General features: G+C 56.5%; 1 protein-coding gene across 2 annotated transcripts in view; it reads left to right on the forward strand.

The window, feature by feature from the left end:
- Positions 1-15,830, forward strand: part of TSPAN18 (tetraspanin 18) — a 180,301-nt gene that overhangs the window by 135,737 nt on the left and 28,734 nt on the right. The gene's annotated exons all lie outside the window — the stretch shown is intronic.

The following is a 15,830-nucleotide window of genomic DNA, read 5'->3' on the forward strand; positions in this document are numbered from 1 at the left end:
CGAGGGGGCCTGATGACACTGTGAGGTCACTGTTGCCGTCTTGCCAGCTCTTTGGCGCCGCCTTTAAAATAGGATTCATCTTCATGGACAGGGGCTGAGAGGGCGGGCGGCCGGTTGGCTGGGCCAGCAGCAGTGGGGTCAACACGGCAAGGCCCAATCTGTCTGCTCCTTGACTTCCAGACCCAAAGTTCAACTCAGGGTCTCGTCCTGAGATAAGGTCCATGTCCTCTTTGAGCTCCTGCCTCCATCCCCCCAGCGCCCCCCCACCCATGAACTTTCCCCACTACGGTGCCCCCCGCCCCCCCCCCCCCCCGCCTCTGTTAGACTGCCTCCTGGGCAGTCTGGACATCAAGGACCCCCTGGGGGAATCCCAGTGCCTTGTGGGGGCGGGGGTGGGGGGCGTCGCCCACACCATCATCACCTTGGCTGTGAAAACAGGCCGGGGGGGGGGGGGTGTGTGTGTGTTCCATTTCCTTCATGGACCCTGTGAAGTCTGTTAACAGTAATTACGAAGTTATGGGGAATTCCCAGGCCTCCTAATTAGTGTTAATAGGGGCTGGGCGAGCCGTTCATGGGAAAATAGATGTCTTTGTTTGCGTTCTCAAAATGACACCCCTGTGTTCTGCCCGTAGGTGTGACAGAGCTGTGTTCTCTTCTCTCCCCCCTCCTCGCAGTCCTAGAGCCCTGCACACAGTTGCACGCACCCGCCGGCCGTCGTCGTCACCGTGTGCCCATGCACACACGCGCGCACAGACACACTCATACATGTGCATCTACATGGATAAACACACACGCGCGCCCGGCAGCACATCCGACTTCAGGTCTTTGGATGCTGGATTAAGACATCATTTTGCAAGGCAAGCACCAAAAACCGAACAGCGTTTCAGCCACGCTCCGAGCCCTCCTTGGCGATACCGGGAGAGGCTCCCTTCCCCCACGCCGCACCCCGGCCCCAGAGACCCGGGTGCGCCAGCCTCCCCAAATTAGACTATATTACCAAACCATTACGTGTTCCAATTAGCGCGGCGAGCGAACCTGGCTGGCTGAGCAGGGTAATAACACTCCCCTCTTCCCGCTAACAGGCCGAGGCACGTTTCCCCAGGAGGAATGAGCCAAGCCGGGCTCCCCTCTGTCTCTGTTGGAATAATGAGATCCGGGCCTCTCGACCCGGGCCTGCGGAAGGCTCCCTGCCTTCCGAGTCTGTGTCCCCCTGGAGGAGGTCTCCTGTGGACCAAGCAGGAGGGAGGGAATGAATGAGGGAACGAAACTAGCGTTTATTGGATAGTATTGTCTGTTGAGCTTCTTCTAGGGTCTTCGACCCAGAATCATGCTCTCTCAACTGAGTTGTGGGTACCCACAGGGCCTGGGGCACTCTTCCCCAAGCCAAGGGTACCCAGACTCTCAGGATTAGCCCTGTATGTCCTAATAGACATTAGTACGCCTTGTAGATTGGGAAAACAATACCTGATTTTTATATTAAAACAACTGTGGATATATTTTGAAATGAAATACCATATATATGTGGTATGAGAGAGGCTATAACTATAAATCATGAATCTGTGAGGTACACACGAGATTTATAGGCAATTTTACTCTCTCACTTTCTTCTCTGGGCTGGGTCCCCAGATTTCTAGGTGTGTGGGGGTAACAAGATTTCTTCTGTAGCCACTGCAGGAACTGGGGAGTAAGAGTTGGTAAGGTTCTAAGCCATAGCATAATGCTGTGTGACGTTGGCCAAGCCTCTACACCTTTCTGATCCTCTTCTCTCTGAATGGCACAATGGCAATGGTAATAACACATCCCCAGGGCCAGGGTCACAGTATGCAGTCTGGGCAGTTGTGGGGGTGGGGGGGTGTCCTACACTTAGAAAAGCTAATACTGTGCTGTGGCCATCTTGAAATTCTTAACGTCTGAACCAGAGATCCCTCATTATTACTGGGTCCCACCAATTATAGCCAGTCCCACATCTTTTGATAGATTTTTAGCAAGAGTTAAATCGGAACTTTGTGAAGGAGGTCCACACACAGATTCATTCCTTCCTCCCTTCCTCCATTCCTTCCTTCCCCAAACAGCCACTGAGCACTCACTCTGTGGCAGACGCTGTCCCAGATGCTGGGATTCAGCAGTGAACTGGGCAGACAGAGTCACTGCCCTCCTGCGTTCGAAGGAAGGGGAAAGAAGATAAATAACAGGAACAACAGAGGGACACACAGTGACTAGGGAGAGAGACTATTTTAGGTGGGAGGGGGGAGGGGGATGGTCAGGGACAGTGTCCCTGAAGAATTTGATCAGAGACCTGAATGAAGCAAGGGATTATGCCATGTGGAATAGCTGAGGGAAAGAAGGTCCCAAGCAGCAGGCCCAGCAGGTGCAAAGGCCCTGAGGTAGGAATGTGCTTGCCCTGTGGAAGAAGAGACCAATATGGCTGTCGTGGGGTAAGGGAAAAGGAGGGTGGTTGGCGATGAGTGCAGTGATGCGTGGGGGGGGGGGTGCTTATAAACTGTTGGGAGGATGTTAATGGGAGTAAGTAAATGACAAGGGGTAGGGGATTCCTTCAGCAGAGCTCTTGACTCTGGGTCAGGGCTGGGTTCTCTGCTGTCGGTGAGGGATGGCTCCCCTCCTAGCTCTCTGCCTCTCTGACTGGACAAGAACCCCAGCCAAGCCCAGGGGGAGAAGCTGGGAAGGAGACAGGGTGGGAGAGGGAGAGCTGCCTACCTTTCTGGAGCCCCCACATCGCTGGCCCATCTTGCAACCCCGGGCCTGCCACTGCCGGGGAAGGCCAGTCCCCTCTGGGCGCAGCTGGGCCCACGGCCAAAGTTGCACCAAGGATCCCTAGATCCATATTGTGGAGAGAACCCTGACCTTGCAATGGGGTCATTGAAAAGTAGCAGAGAGGGGGTGAAAAGGCCTGGCTTTCCCGTTCACACATCCAAGGTATCCATACCTCGGAAGGTTGCCGAAGGCTTCTCTGAGGTGCGTGTGAAGATACATGGAGCCCAGCCGTGCGAGGGGACCCTCCCGGGGGCCCCTGCCGCATGCCGGGTTTGCTACTGAGGGCACCCGCATTGTATCACCCCGACTGGCCCGGGAGGCCCTGTCTGCCCCCCAGGGGCACATGGCATGGCAAGGAAGTGGTTTATTCCCACCCCTGTCGCCCCTCGTCCCTCAGGTGATGGGATCCGGGTTCTCGTTAGGGTTTCTCTCTTACTGGAACACCTACCTTAGGAAGCCCGATACGATGCCTCTACGGGAGACCGTTTCCCACGGCCTTTCTTCTCCCACAACATTTGCTGTTCAGAAGTACACCAAGGAAGGAGCCTGCGGGGGGGTAACGGCCTCAAGCAAAGCTCAGAATCCTCTTCTGGACACTCGCGGTAGCTACAGGGTAGCCCTGCTGCTTGCGTCCTCCTGGACATGACCTAGCTCTGCACGTGTGGTCAGGGCCTGGTGGCTCCGAAGTCACCTTACAGAGGCGCAGACATGAAGCGCCTTGCTCAAGGTCACACTGGAGCCTAGGACAGCGTCCTTGTAAAGCCTGCTCTGTATGGACCCTCATCCCCATCGCCATGTGGCCCCTGCCCCATGAACTTGCCGAGGCTTCCTTTCTTAATTACGGGGCTGCCAGGGGGAAATGAAACACCCGCCAGGTTCTTCCTTTCCCCAGCAAGGAGGCGCCCCAGGACCCCCTCCTCCCAGCAGGGCCCCGGCGGACCTGAGGTTGCCTTGGGCGAGCCAGCTTTGTAGAAGGGCTCACACATGCAGAGCCTCTAAATTAATTGTGGCCGCTGCCCGCTGGGGGTCACAGTTCCAGGGCAGGGTTAGGGGATTTATGTCCAGGCCCCCAGCGAGGTGTGCTTTCAGAGAAGTGTTGCAGCTGACATAAGCAGGTAGCCTCCCGCCTCCCCAGGAAATGGTCAGAGAGAGAGAGTGTGTGTGTGTGTGTGTGTGTGTGTACACACACACACACGCATGCGATCACTTTTAGACAGGGGCCAGAGAGCAGACAGAGGCAGAGATAATACTCTAAGACAGAGAGGCAGAGGCTGGCCGTAAGGTTGGAACCTGAGCCCGGATCACCGGACCAAGGACATACCGCCTCAGGAATTGCAAAACCCGTGGCAATTCTCCTTTGATTGGAGCCTGGCCTGAAGCCCCGTCCCAGGACCCTCGCCCCCGCCATGCAGAGGACACACAGGTGGCTGGCAGGTCTGCTGCATGTGCTCCGGAGGGCAGCTCAGGTGCGCACAGAGAGCGTGTGGCCTCCGCTGCCAAGCTCATGCCCCTGGTGATCCAGGGTCCGTAAGGGGTGGGACCCACTTTCCTCTGCCCCCCCAAGTGCTCGTTTCAGCGAGCCTTCTTAAACCCTGACCCCTTTATTCCACTCGCATGTGTGAGATCTGGAGGCTGCAGACTGGCCTGTGTTTACACATTTAAATGATGGGGTCTGCTTGTCAACTATTCAGACCACCATTTCCATTCCTAAAAGGACAATACCTGAATCCTTTCCACCCCAAAGTGGAACCCATGACCCCTAGATGTGTGCTTCACATTGGCACTGGGAGCCATGAACCTGGCTCAACGCCTAGGATGGCCGAGCAAAAGGTGTGGCTTCCAGATGAATGATGATACGACTCCAGCTTCTCGAGAACATTCTCATGTCTCAGGCACAGTGGTCTCATCGGCGTTCACATGACCATGAGACTACATGGTCCGCAGAGGCTCAGAGAGGCCGAAGCCACACGGTAGTGAGCAGGAGACATGAGTCCCCCGGTCACTCTGATGCCTCTGGCCACTCGGCATGCTGCCGCCCCAGGACAGCCCACGGAGGACAAGTCACTTGCTCAAGATTATGCTGTTGGCTGATGGCAAAACAAAGACTGGATCCTGAGCCCCCCACTTTTCCCTCTTTTCTAGTGGGTTTCCTAATTCTGGAGAATTCCATGATTTGCCCCACCAGCTCTGAGAGACCTTGGACACGCTCTGAGCCCAGAGGCTGGAACTAACCGCCTGGGTTCTAGTGCCAGCCTAATGGCTGTGCAACTCTGGGCAAGTTACTCCATAGCTCTGTGTCTCAGTTTCCGCATCTGTGAAATGGGCATAGTAATTGTGCCCACTTTATAGATTGTTGCAAAAATTACGTGAGTTAATCGATATGAACTGTTTAGACTTGTGCTTGGCGCATAGAAGGCGCTCTGTAAATGCTAACTCATCATCGCCATCATCAATGCCTTCCCCCCTTCCCTGGGGATGCAGAGGCCATAACCAGCTCAGATTTGGCCACACCATCCACCGGTCTCTCTGCCCCTTCTCATTGCTGTTGGGCTTTAGCAGAACAGGGAGGGGGCCTTCCCAGGCACAAGAGGCTAATCAAAGCGCCGCTCCTCGGCTTATCACAGGCTCTTCCTGGGTCATCTGTCATTCATTAGAACCACGGAAGACCTGCAGCAGGCAGACCCACCAGGGCTGGCCAGACCTGGTGTCTCCGTGTGTCAGGCTCAGCAGTAGCAGGGCCAAGACCAAGGGCGCAGCCTTCCTCGCCATCCGGCAGCCCCTGGTGCAGCAGAGCCCCGCTCCAAAGAGCTCTTGACAAAGGATGCATTCCAGGGGTCCTTCTTCCTGGATTCAGACAGGGCAGTGGGGCCAGGCCCTGGCATCAGAGGTTGACTAGCTCCAGCTTTTCCAGCACCTTCTTCTGGAAAGCTCCCCCCTGCGCTGTTCAAACTCTGGAATGCCCCCTCACCGCTGCCAGGGGCATAGCCAGGGCCCTGCCTGCTGTGGTTCACTTAGCCTCCCAGTCTGGGTTTGCTAATTGCTGAGGGCACTGGCCCCCACCCACAGGGGCCCCCTTAGACCCTCCCAATAACCTGGGGAGGTGCTTCCATCTTTATCCTTGTGGCACAGTGAAGCCACCGAGGCTCAGAGAGGTTTGGGGGATTTGGTAGAGGCTCCACAGCCTGGACACAGGGCCGGAACCCAGTTCTGTTCTCCCCCTTTCTCTGGCCCCCTGCACCACGGGGGAGAACCGCATTCACTTCTAATCTACTGCTTTAACCCAAGGTCAGTCCCTAAATATTCCTTAGTGTCAGGGCTCCACAAACCACAATCAGGGAGCCAAATCCTGCCTCATCTTTTTTTTGTAAATAAACTTGTGCTGGCCCCCCCATGACCATTCCTTTGCATGCAATCTGCGGCTACTTTCTCAAACAAAGCAGAGTTGCATCACTGTGACGGAAACAGTATGTCTGCAAAAGCCTAAAATATTTACTGTCCGGCTCTCTAAGGAAAAAGTTGCCACCTGTGCTCCGGATGAGTACCTGTGATCGATCCCCTCCTGTCCCCTTCCCTGGGCTCCTCCCATCCTGCCCGGCACCAGCTCAAGGGAAGAGCAAGGTGAGCATTTCTGTCCCATTGGACAGATGGAGAAACTAGGACCTGAAGTTTTATTTTTTCATTATTATTATTTTGTCGGGAGGAAGTAGAAATCTTCTCCTGGCTCTCCGTAAGCCCGAATACTTGCTCACCCCCAGGCTTTTGGGCGGGATTGTCTGCGTCTTTCCTGGCCTGGAAATGATGATGTTTGGTGGAGTTGGTGACCAGGCTTCTATGGAGGACAGAGGATGCATTTGTTCCCCTTTGTCTGAGCCCCCCACCCTGACCCCCTGTCCCTGTCTCCACCCAAGCCCAGCCCTTCCCCTCCCCCAGCCCTGACCTGCATCCTTCTTTAGGACCTGCGTTCTAGGAGCAGCTGGGATGATTTTTTAGGGGGAGGAAAGAAAACAGGGCTCTCTGACTCCTGCCTGTCGGTCTGCTCAGGCCCCGTCCCAGATTCTCCTTTGATTCATTTCCTTACAGGCTTTCCTCAGCCAGACAGGAGCTCTGACATGGTCTCTCCCATTTTTTCAGTTGTTTGCCCTCCAAAACTTGAGCTGCAAATACCTGTAGTCATTCCCCTTATGGGAAGGGGTTGTGGCCTCCCTAATTCGGGCCAGGTGACTAGACTCAATTGCAGTTGCCCTGGGAAGACCCAGTGCCTCTAATATTTATTGCCACGCAAATGTATCTGGGGCAGTGACCCCCATGGACATGAGGCTAGGAGGCGGAGGGAGCAGGCTTGATTTCTTCTCCAGCAACAGTTCTTGGGCCCTGGGGCGGGGGTGTGGGGGAGTTCAGGGACTCCTGTCCTGGTGGGTGAGAAGGCGGAAACCTCACCCATCTGCCCCCAGTACAGGAAACCTGCTAACTCAAGGTGGGGAAGCTTTGGGATCACCCAGGATAACCCAGCTTTGAGGGGCCTCCCCTCCATACTGCACCAGCCATCACCTAGGCAGGAGGGAAGGGAGCTAGGGCCAGTGAAGTCCCCTCACTGAACACAGGCTGAGATACAAGGAAGCTCCAGGCAGAGGGGAGCGAAGTGAAACTGATGGGACATTGACAGCAACCTGGGTCATTGAAACAATGGTGAAATCTGCAGCCAAGTGGAAAGCACAACACCTGGGACCCACGCCTACCTTGAACATCTCAAGCAAGCTCCTTAAGTCCTCTGGGCCCTACTCCCCATAAATTAAAATCATCTCTGCCTGCCTGCCTTGCTGGACGGTGTGAAGATGAAGCAAGGGCATAAATACAGAAGGGCTTTGGGAGCCGTGAAGCAGGGTATTGAGGGAAAGCGTTGTGCTGTGATTAATGTCAAGCACGATGGAATTTGCTCAGATGCCAGGAGGAACTTCCCTACTTGAGGAGACATTGGAATGAAGTCATGGGGTTTATCCTCCTTACTGAAGGTCTTTAAGAATAAGATCACCTCGGCTTGCCCGGTACAGCTCTTCTTGATGTTGGCAGAGGCGTGGGCCGGGTGACTTCGGATGTCTTTTTCGTGACACTAGAGTTAGTTCAATCAGGCGGAAAGTACCCGGTGGCCCTATCTGTGAGTGTGCGTGTGTGTGTGCACACGTGTGCCTCTCGTATGAACCTACGTGTGTGGCTGTGTCTGTGTGTCTGTGTGTGTGTGTCTGTGTTTGTACATTTGTGTGTACTTGTGTGTCTGTATGTGAGTGCATGTCTGTGTGGCTGTGTCGCGTTGCGGTCTGTGTGGGTTTGTGTGCGTGTGTCCTGTGTGTAGTGGAGTCCGTGAAGACGGCCTCAAGCTGACTCATCTTGATTGCTAAGTTGTTGGAAGAAATTCCTCTTGCCGTCTTATCCAGCTTTGGAGGATGTGGACAAAGCGCCAGGGCCAGAAAAGGATTTTAAGTTTGATGTTAGCTAGTTGATTTGTTGTTCTAGTTATACACGTTTCTAAATGTGGGGTAAGAAGAGCTAGGTGAAGAGCGCCCGCTCCGGAGTGGACTGGGGGGGCCTGAATGCAGCCTCCCCTGCTTTCCGGTGATGCTGGTCTCTTACTTCCCCTCTGGGGGCCTCAGCTTCCACATCTGTAGAGTGGGGCTAACAGTGCCTACCTCCCAGCATCGTCGTAAGGATTAAGTGAATTAGAACAGGTGAAGCCCTTAGCGCAGTGCCTGGCCCACAGAATGGACCTCGCACATGCTAGCCGCTGCTGTTACTAGGGTGAGCAGTGTCTCTGGCCCTGGCTCCTGATAGATGGAGCAGAAAAAGCACCGGTTTTGGAGCCCACACTGCCTCGGGTTCAAGTTTGCCACTTAGCAGCTGTGTGGCCTTGGGCCAGTCACTGCATGTCTCTGATCCCACTTTTCTCACCTGTGAATTGGGACTAATACTAGGCCTGCCCCATAGGATGATAGTGAGGTTCAAAGGAGAGAAGGTGAGAACTTTACACGGAGTTCACTGTACAGTAACCCCTTTATCAAAAAGTCAGTTTCTCTTGTCCACCTGCAAAAGAGAACCCCCCCGCCCCGTCACCTCCCCTCATTACTCCTACCAGTTGAATTCTGGGTCTCACTCACTGCCTGGGTCCCAGTCATAATCTGCTTTATCCTGTGGGACATTAGGGGCAGCCACAGAGCCTGGAGCCCTCCACGCCCTTTTCTGCATAGGAGGTGGGGGGGCCCCTCTGGCAGGAATTGCCTGGACTCCCCCACTCCTTCATCCCAGCTTAGACCTGTGCCCTTTCCCGCCTTTTCCCAGGCCCCCTCATACCCAAGAAGCCATTAAATATTTAAATCCGGGCTGTTTGGTGAGCCAGGTTGCCCCAGCAACAGCCCTGCATATTTTGGGATGGATTACCAAAGCCTTTCAAAGGGTCTCTTGCAGCTCCAGGCCCTGAGGAGGGATGAAATGTGGGAAGGGAGGGAGGGCTGGGGGCTCCGGTTCCCCACCCAGGCTTAGAGATGCAGTTGGCCCTGGGAAACAGCGGAAGGACTCCAGGGTTAGAGAGAGGGCAGGCCACATAGAATTTTCTGGACTGGAACCCAGGACTCGGGCCTGCCGGCTCCTTCTCTTCACCACTGGCTCTGCCTCGTGTGGTCTGAGAGCCCATCAGCCAGTGGGTGCCCTAGCACCTAACAGTGTGCCTCCTGGGTCTGCAGCCAGCTGGGCCACCGTGGGACGCTCACTCAGCTTCTCTGAGCCTCGGTACACTTCCCGGTGACTCGGGAGTGACTGGCCCATTGCAGGCGATGTGGCACGTGGGAAGCAGGAGCAGTGATTATATCGATACTGTTCCAGTCAGTACCCCATGTGTGCCCTGAAGGAACTCAGAGGAAGTGGGAGACACGGCTCTGGCCACCCAGGGCTTATGGGGTCCAACAAGAGTGGAATGCTTAGACAGCACATCCCTGCCCCTTCCAGTCCTGGAGCCAGTGTCCTGCCCCCGCCACGGTCACCTTTCCCGTGGGATTTCCCCAGGCGGAGTTCCGAGGCCACCCCCAGCCTGTGCCAAGGCTGCCCCTAGTGGGTGGCGGGGAGCACCCAGGCTGGGGGTCTGGACGATGTCATCCAGCCCGACGGTGGGGTGCGCCCTTGGACTGGTCCCTTCCTCCCCATCCCCCACACGCACGCCAGCGTCCTTGGCTACCGGATGGGGGTGACCTCCTTTCTGGAGCAGCCTCCCTCCAGCTGGCACGGACGCGCTAGCAGACCGTAAGGATGGGCTGTTCCCCCAACACTCCATCCTGTGGGTGTCCCTCAGGAAGTGAGCCTGACGAGGACGCCGGGCCTGCAGCCTCCTCCTGGTCTCTGTGTGGACACTGCTCCTTGAAGCGACTTGGGCCTGGGGTGGGCGGCCGAGAGGCCCAGAGCGCCCACTGCTGACCAGGGGACACCAGCGGCTCTCTGAGCACCTCCTTCCCTGTATTCAGTTCCATCTCAGATCTCTGGGGTAGCAGAAAAGAGGCTGCCGCTCACCCGGCCCCAGCTCTCTCCCAGTGTGGGACCCACACCATCTCCCAGACCCGAGTGTCCCTCTCACAGCCCACAAGGATGGCCTCCGGGGCCTGGGAGCCTTGTTGTTGGCTTGGAATGTCCACTCATTTCCCCCACCTGCCTTCCTTTCCCCGGATCCCAGGGCTGGCAGTCAGGGAAACTTCCACCCGAGGCTCAGGGAGGCCTGGCATCAGCACTCTGCCCTGCCCTTGTCCCTCCCAGCCCCTGGTCTCCGGTGTCCTGAGGCCAAATCCTGTGCCCAGTGCACGGAGTGACTGCTCCTCTCTGCTCACACCCAAGTTCACATTGGTTTCCTTGTCTTCAGCACCTTGACCGTGGGAAGTGAAAGTCTCTACAAGAGGGCACAGAGCCTCTGTCCCCAGAGGCCTTTGCAAACAGGCTGTCCGAGCGCCAAGGCAGGAGGATGGACCCAGGGTCCTGTGTCTGGGATGAGCACCTTCTGTGGCTTCAGTGCGGCCCAGGTCCATGGAGGGAATGGGAAGCGTGCATTGCGGCAAGGGTCACTGTGGGCATCAGCAGGCCCAAAGTCCCCAGGGCCACACCTCCGGAAGACAGTCCGGGCAGAAGAACAAGGAATCCTGCTTTGTCTGTCCTAACCATGCCTCCAACCTACTGTGTGACTTTGGGCCAGTGATTGCACCTCTCTGAGTTTTCCATTGGTAGAGCGGGAGTGCCCACCTCCCGGGTGGTCGGGAGGATTCATCAAGGTGGTGTGTGCCGTGTCCTTTCAGGCGCCAAAATAAATTCAGATGTCAGTCTTGGCAGGCTGCCTTGAGTAGGGGAAGTGGACTTAAAGTCAGGAGCTCCTTGGGGGCACCTGGGTGGCTCAGTCGGTTAGGCATCTGCCTTTGGCTCAGGTCATGATCTCAGGGTCCTGGGATCGAGCCTCATGTCGGGCTCCCTGCTCATCGGGGAGCCTGCTTCTCCCTCTCCTCCCTGCTCATGCTCTCTTTTGCTTTCTCTGTCTCTCTCTCTCTCTCAAATAAATAAGTAAAAACTTAAAAAAAAAAAAATCAGGAGCTCCTGCTTCCAGCTGTGCTGTGTGACTTTGGGTAGGACTCTGCCCCTCTCTGGGCCTCAGCATCCACTGTGAAAAGAGGGAGTTGGAGGTCACCCTCACTAAGACACTTCCATCTTTGAGGATTCTCTGATCGAAACAGCCCCATGGGAGTTCTGGAACAAGGGAAAGGGTTGTGGCAGGGACCAAGCACCCAGGCCCGGTTCAACTCACACCCTAGAGATGGGGGCTTCCTAGACCCTGCAGATCAGCTGCTCTGTCCCCTCGACATTCATGACTCCGTGAGTCTTGGGGGGGGGGGGCAGGGGAGGCTGTCTTTTAGGACCGCACTGCATCCCCGGCAGGCTCTGCCTGGTTAACCTTCACGGCGCCGCCCCCAGGAGCCTAATTAGATTTGAGCCCCCGCTCAGCTGTGTCCATGTCCCCGTGTCCGCGCCATCACCAGGCACGCCAGGATTTCGGGCCAATTGCTTGTTTACGAGACGGTCTGTCTTGGGAGGAGGCCCAGCAGGCACAGCCAGCGAGCAAATAATTGCTCCCCCCTCCGCTTTGAACCTGATGGCGAGAATCGTTTTTATCCTGACGAGCCTCTGCCCCGTGTGTGTCCTGATGAAGGAAAACAAACACGGGTCTCAGAGTCCGGCAAACCTCAGGTCAGGTCTGGCTCCGGGACCTTTCTAGCCCCGTGGAGACTTGGTTTCCCGAGCTGTGAAAGCGAATGATGGTGGGATCATCCATTCTGCAGAGGCTTTGGTGGGATCGAGTCCGATCGCTCTAGGTGCACACTTGTGACACAGTGCCCTGTTCATGGCCCTGTGCTCCCTGCACCCTGGCCTCCCCAGCGCCGAACACCCCCTCCAGCCCCGCCCTCGCTTCTCGGCGGGCCCAAAGCACTTGGTTGGGATGGCGGTTAACACTCCTCTCCAAGTGTGGGGTTATGGCTTGGCACGAGATTTGAGTGAGTCCTTGCATGAGGAAAGCCGCCGGTGTCTGCACCTTGGACCACGCCCAGGGCTGGCACTGGCGGGGGCCTGGCATGCAGGCAGGAAGGAACTGGTGTGCAGGCACCCAAGTGCTTTCAGCTCCATCATTTCCCCCCCGGTGGTTGCAACGACTCTGAAAACCCCCATCTGGCAGGTGAGGAGCCGGATGCTCAGGAGGCAGACTGGCCCAGGTCTTGCAGCTTGTCCAGGCAGAGCCCTGCTGGGGGGGAAACCAGGGTGCTGGAGGCCTGGTGGCTCCAGTGGGATCCTGGCCCACAGCACCCTCGCCTGGCCGGGGCGCTTGTAAGACACTTCTGGGCTTTACACCAGCCCAGACCTGCATTTGTTTCTTCCCATGGGGCTTCTCCATTGCTCATGTCCACCTGCCTCCTTCTCTCTCTCCAGAAAGTATGCCGGGGGGCCGAGGGCAGTGAGAGTAAAAGGAGTGATTTATGAACTGAGCTGTTCTTCTTAATCAGAGAACCCCTCCCGGGTCCGCACTGTGCAGATGGGATCTAGCCGCCATCTGGGGTGGTGGGAGGGGCCAGGTTAATAAAGCTGTCTGGCCCAGGCAGGGGCCTGCACAGGAGAACCCCGAGGCACTGCGTGACCTCACCCGTCTCTGCCCCTCTCTGGGCCTCAGGGCTCCCATCTGTCAAGGGATGGCAGGATTGGGTCATCCCCTAGAGGCCTCCAGCTGGCACAGGGGAGGGCGCTAGCTGGCTCCCTGAGAGTCTGCCTGGTTGCCTGATTCAGGATAGAGCAGCCCTGGGTTGGAAATTTCAGAGCCCAAGGCATAGCCCTTCCTCTTTCAGGTGTCCTTTCCACGGGCTGGTGTCTCGTCGGGAGCTCTGATTTGGAGTCTGAGTCGTGGCCGCGTCCGACTAACCACGTGAATAAACTCAGGCCAGTTCATTATATTCTGTCCATTTCAGCTGCCTCATATGGAGAACGGGATAATAATGGTACCGACCTCGTAGGCGAGGAGGACATAGGAGAACGCAGGAGAAATGCTTAGCAGAGCCTGCTACATGGTTAACATGCAGTACTAGGAGTTATTGTTAGAGCTGGTTATCACAAAATTGTAGCAGTTAACTTGAATTTGGGGCCATTTACGGGAAAGATATCTATAGCCATCCCGACCAAGCCATTGGCCCACAGTTCTCTCCCGTGCCCACCTCCACTGATGACTGGTGGGTGTGGTTTGGGCGCCCACTTATTTCAGATATATGAAGCTGCTGATCATAGCAGCCCCCACGGGAAGAGCGCTCTGCAGGTTTCCAAGGGTTTTCGTATCAGATCAGTTAATTCCCTGTGCTTCATATCATGAATTCTTTTTTTAAAGGATGTATTTATTTGTTTGAGACAGAGAGCGAGAGCAGGGGGAGGAGCAGAGGGAGAGGGAAAGAGAGAAACTCAAGCAGACTCCACACTGAGCACAGAGCCGGACTTGGGGCTCGATCCCAGGACCCTGAGATCATGCCCTGAGCCAAAACCAAGAGTCAGTAGCTTAACCGACTGCGCCACCCAGGCGTCCCCATATCATGAATTCTTACAACCACTTTTGGCTTTGAAATTGAGCATCACAGTTTTCAGAGGAGAACCTGGCATCTCAGGGAGGGTTAGTGACTTTCTGAAGGTCTCAAGGGAGCTGGCCAAGGCAAGTGCCGTCCCAGCAGGGATGGGGTGCGTGTGACAGGTATCCCCTCGGCTGCCCTTTGCCAGCTTCCCCTTAATGCAGATCTTTGCTGGGGCAGGAAACAGTCAGGAACCAGGCCATGGGCTGGGGGAGCAGGAAGAATAAAGAAAGATGGCAGGTTGTTAAGGGCATTTGGAGCCCCAAAGAGGGGTAAGCCCATTTCAGCCCAGGAGCTGGCATACAACGGGGCAGGGATATCCAGTGAAGGGGGGAGGGAGAGGCCAAACGGAGTTCAGGGCCACCTCCTCATCACTGGATGGGCCCTTGTGCGCCACCTGGGCCTCAATGTCCAGAGGAAGATGAGTCCCCTCACCCTTGGGACAACTGCCAGCCTGAGATGCTAGGCAGGGCAGGGATGGGGCAGGGGAGAAACAGGGTTAGGAGAAATCTGACTCCTCCCTGCTTCCCTGAGCCCTGGGCTAGGTGTGGGGTACAGCCCCTGAACTAGAAGTGGGGCTCCCCTCCCTAAGGCCACAGAGACCCTAACTCTAGAAAGGAGCCTGAGTTGGCTTCCTCCCGCCCTGGACAAAGTTCCAGCCAAAGCTTCTTGGACCTTGATTGGACCCAGGGGGCTTCTCCCTGCCCCTCCGCCACCCCCTCATGCCCACCCTGCTGGTCGTGTCCTGCCTGGTAGAGGCCAGAGTGCACAGAACCTCCCCTCAGCCCGAGGGCCGATTTCAGGGGATTCATCACTGTTTAGGCCAGATGGGGCTGGGCTTCTGCCCCCCTCCCCTTCCTGACCCCCAGTACGGCTACTGCGACGCCTTGCCAGGAATCTCCTGGGATCACAGGAGGATGCTCAGCTCAGACTTATATCTGTCAGTCTCGGTTTCCTTCTGTAAAATGGGCCAATAGCCCGCCCAGCAGGACTGCCGTGAGGATTCAGTACAATCACGCTTGGGCGGATCAAGCGCTTTCTCTCAGAGCTAGTTCTGATCCTGATTCTGGGTTTGCACTCAGGCTCCCAGGCGTCCTAGCTGTGTGATGCTGGACAAGCATTGCCCCACGGGGCTTGGCTTCCTCTTTGTACATGGCCGCGCCCCCGTGATCCCTGCTTCCAGGGGTCGTGAGCACTCGGGGAACTCACGTGTGAGCGTGTAGCCCAAAGCTCTGCTCTGCTGATCCAGAGGCAGGCAGTTGGCGAGCCTGCCGCGCGTGCGTGCGTGCGTGTGTGTGTGTGTGTGTGTGTGTGTGTGTGTTTAGGCTCTAGGGTCTCAGTGAGCTCTCAGGAGGGAGGGCCCTGCTTCTGCCTTTCCACCTGCCCAGCCTCGCCTCCACCCTTCCTCAAGACTTGCTCCTCTGTGCCGCCTCTTCCCCGAGAAGCCCCCCACTGCCTGCAGAGGAGTTACACCCGTGGACAGTTAGTCCTCCTTCCTGCAGGTCCCCAGCCCTATCGTCATCCCTTTCTTCGTCTCCTCCAATCTCCTCCACCACCTGATACAGACGGCAAGCCTACCGCTGTCTCCATCCCCAAAACGCCCCCTGACTGTGAGGGTGAGCACCCCGCTCCCTAGCACGGCGCCCAGCACACAGTAGGTGCTCTGTCTGCGTCTCATAAGCAGATGCCGGCGTGGATGGAGAGGAGTCTTTCAGCCACCACGCCTCCACCGACAGGGACGGGAAGCAATCTCAGCCGGCACCTGCGACTCCCAGGTCTCCCCCTTTCTCCCCATGAGAATGCCCCCTGCGACCCAAGCTCCACGGCCTCCCTTATCCAGGCCCTCCTTGCACAGGACCCGGCCATCGGATTCCCCACAGGTGTGGCAGAACGACT

The sequence above is a fragment of the Ursus arctos genome, unplaced genomic scaffold (genome assembly GCF_023065955.2).
Source record: "Ursus arctos isolate Adak ecotype North America unplaced genomic scaffold, UrsArc2.0 scaffold_23, whole genome shotgun sequence".
Lineage (NCBI taxonomy): Eukaryota > Metazoa > Chordata > Mammalia > Carnivora > Ursidae > Ursus > Ursus arctos.